The following is a 3,784-nucleotide window of genomic DNA, read 5'->3' as shown; positions in this document are numbered from 1 at the left end:
GCAGGAAAAACAGACAAAAGACCTAACTGACAATGATAAAAGACAAAAATGAAAAATAGAGGGAAAAACTACGTACAGAAAAATCTATGGCATTTATATGTGTATTGGATTATGTATGTGTATCCTTCTTATTAATAGAGAATGTGGGCAAGTCATACAAAGAACCTCATTTTTGCCTGCAGCTCATTCCCCTTCTGTTATTATGATTTCAGCTTCTTTTGGGCAAGACGGAAGGACGGGACTTGAGGAGAAGTTTGAAGGAAGTTGAAGAGATAGATACCACTTTCGACCCCTTCCAGTCAGAATGTCACACCAACTGATCTTCTTAGTATAATCTGTGCTTTAATTATACACTTGGGTTTTTCAAAGAAATACAGATTATGTTATTTTTAAACGCATTTTAAACATTAAAGCATTCTGATGCTGGGCAGACTATTCCCATTGGCTATTTTGATAGCACAAAAAATAACTTTGCCAAGGTGTTAGTTAAGTTTTAAAAATGAAATCAAGTTAGCTAGATTCATAAATACATTTTATCTCCTTCTGATTGTATTGTAAGTTATCACTGTTCAGAGTTTGGAGAATACTAGATTACTACTTTTAAGCTAAATTCTTTTCTAGGTCAACTTCACCTTGGAGAGAAAAAACAGAAATCTGATATTTCTAAGCGGTCAGCCAGGAACTGTAAGAATACATAAGTTGCCAAGAAGCTTGTACCTGTGTTATTAACAATTCAGCTATTAAATATTAGTAAAACAAATGTTGCCAGCACGTACTGAACACTCACACACAGACTTACAAGTGATTACCATGACTGTTTTGCTGTCAGACTGCAGGGGACAATCCAAAGCACCTCTAACACATTTAATTCACTTACAGGACTTCGCAAGGGAACAGAGATCTTTCTATCTTAGGGCGCTTTTGCGAGCATTGACCCTATGATTCAAACTGTTTGATAAAAGTTTGATAAAACTAAATGTTTTCAGCATTGTGAGTTGCCCTGAAACGTTTGCTTGGGCTGCAGATGGAGCCCACAAACACAACAGAATTTAAAAGAAAAATGCAAAATACGCTTGTCTAAGTTCCTACTGCAGAAATACCCACAAAAGCACTTATGATTATGTCTTAGGTAAGTTCTCAAGTGTTCTTTTCCCCTGTCGCAGTAACGCGGGGTAGGACTGGACCCAGCTGTCCATCCTCTCTCTCCCCTAACCCTTGCCACCCTGCAGCCCCGCAGCCATGGTGGGCACTGATGGGAAGCAGGAATACGCTGCTCCTGGTTGGCACTTGGTGACTGTGCATTTCAGGTCTCTCATCTTCCGCTGCTCTCATTGCTAGCCTGCAGACGATGATACTATTTTAGAAATCTAACAATTTCTTTTTTCAGCTGGAGGATTTTAATGGCTTATTCAATGCAAAAGTTGTGTTTTGAAATTGGTACACGTATCTGGGAAAGGTTCCTCTGTTAAACAAGGTATTTACGTTTCAAACTTGCATCTTACCTAGGCATTTTTAGCTTTCCAGAATATTTTCCTTCTCTTTCTGTATATGTATTACCTTAAAAAGAAAAAAAAAAAAAAAAAAAGGATATTTGGGTTTTTTTAAACTGATTTGACCTAGTCTGTACCTACCTCATCTTAGCCCTGATGCATTTCTTTCTGTATCATCTCCTACATTTTATAACAGGATATGAAACCAGACAGGACACAGATCTGATTTCCAGCACGCAGAAGTACACAGTTCTTACCTGGAAGAAAAGCTATATTTAAACAATAAAATAGATTATCAGTTTTAGGTTTGGCTTACAAATGTATAGTTTCTCATTTGAGGTGTAATGGGTATATGGGGCTTTGATGAAGTTAGGACTTTTTAATAATATAGGAAGCTGACACTAGCTGTCCATCAGTTAAATTCAGAATTTCATCTTCTGACTCATTCACAATATGCTTTTGTAGGAAAGACAGCTTTGCTCTTCAACAATATTTTTGCTTCTTTTTAGCCAGGGCATGCAGGAAAGGGAAGTTAACTGCAGGTAAATTCCAGTGAGCCTCATCTGGCACGTCAACAGTAATTTTTTTTAGAAATCTGCATACGTCCACAGTCCAGTGGATGCAGAAGTTACCTCACCTAGCTTTAAGCAAGCCAGTCTGGGTACCCCAAAAAAGTTAAGGCAGAACAGCATAGGTCAGGGCTACAGCTGAGATACCTGTCCCCTGATTGAAGGCATACCATAGCTTCTACCCATAGAGGAGAGATATAGGACAAGCAAAAAGATCCCAGATTTAACTGGTCAATGGTTTCTTAAACACAGAGTATAAATAATTTAAATTCTTCTCATTTATAATACAGACATTCAGAACTATGTTGGCTTCATTTGCAAGTAGATAGAGTGAATGAACTACCTGTCTGGCTGGAAGCTGGCAGACATAATTGTAACTATATCCTTCACATATCCATCAGTATTTCATGGCCACTAAATAATTCGCTTTCTTGGACACTTCAGTCCTACTCTGATTTGTATAGATTTTGTGGCTGTGTGCGTCTCTGTGTTTCAGTGATAGAATAATTTCACTGTACCAAAGCTGCCTTAAAGTGATAGGCTATGGTTTAGTTTGCCCAGAAATAATCTTGAAATGGAAGAGACCCAAAGCATAGTAAGATTTGTATGTATGGTAAGTGGGAACAATAGAAGTAATCTTTTTAACATAGCAGAGATAAAGCATAAAGAGATATTCCCACCTGAACCTGACAAAATAGAAAATTAAGTAAAGCATGGCATCTTAATGGTGAGAGTCATTAACTGTAAAGATCAACCACCAGGGAAAATGTTTGTTTTTAATCTCTTAAAACCTTCAAGCCTAAATGCCTTTCTAGAAGAAGTGTCTTAATCAATCACAATTTACAAGGCAGAATTCAAAGGTAATGGAGGAATATGAGACCTTTGACATTAAAGTTGCCAAATTAAAGTGCTTTGAATTTCTGCTTCAAGATACAATATTTCATGTTAAAACTTACCCCACTTGCATAAAAACATCACACAAGGAGGACTCGCTCTTCAGGAACCTCAGCCCTAGTGAAACTGAAAGCATACACATAAGGAAGGCTGTTTTTCTTTTCCTCTTAAATTAAAACTAAGTAATTCCAGACAAAATTTGGAACAGCTGGAAGTGGTCAGTGGCCAGCTGAAGGAAATCACAGTAATGACTCCTCAAATCCTTAGGACACATGGTGTGTTTAAATGAGAGTTTCCCTTTCTGTTCATCATTAGTTCTTTATGACTCTCAGGAAAAGTGAAAAAATATGAAAAAAGGAAGAGCAGATCTTAAATTTCTGTAAATAGTTGTTGCTCAGCTGGCTGGCTGATTCCCAATATCTTTAGATCAGCAAAAATCCCAAATAATCTTTTATGAGCTGCTATGCCTACTTGTCTCTCTAAGTGGCTTACTGGCCTTGAAAATGCTTCTCATTGTTCTTTCTTTGAGTAATGAAGAATTTTTCACACAAGAAAGAGCTACGTTGATTTACACTGAAGAAAAACAAACTGTTTCCATTCGTGGGCCATATATCCTCTAGGATAAGGGCCTTAAACTCTTCATTAAAAATTTGTTAGTTTGAAGATTTATTAGCAAACCTTCTAAAGAGCTCTAAGCAAAGCCCTGGAGAAGAGCACAGTAAAATCCCCTTAAAGGACCTGGCTGGGAAACCCAGATAGACTTTTTCACTAAAAATAATTAAAACTGATGCAGCCCAAGGAATAATTCAAGATTATTTACTAGCATTTTCC

The 3,784-nt window shown here is 37.2% G+C and overlaps 1 long non-coding RNA gene across 1 annotated transcript; it reads right to left on the bottom strand.

The window, feature by feature from the left end:
- Positions 1-431: 431 nt before the first annotated feature.
- Positions 432-3,082, bottom strand: LOC148056947 (uncharacterized). Its single transcript, XR_015702212.1, has 3 exons — positions 3,016-3,082; positions 1,503-1,557; positions 432-1,339 (listed from the first exon to the last, which is right to left on the bottom strand). It is a non-coding gene; the product is annotated as an uncharacterized LOC148056947 (long non-coding RNA).
- Between the last annotated feature and the right edge of the window lie 702 nt (positions 3,083-3,784).

Source organism: Nipponia nippon, unplaced genomic scaffold (genome assembly GCF_047370975.1).
Source record: "Nipponia nippon isolate SJK-2023a ecotype South Korea unplaced genomic scaffold, ASM4737097v1 scaffold_11, whole genome shotgun sequence".
NCBI classification, from domain to species: Eukaryota; Metazoa; Chordata; class Aves; order Pelecaniformes; family Threskiornithidae; genus Nipponia; species Nipponia nippon.
This window is presented reverse-complemented; position numbering and strand designations above follow the sequence as displayed.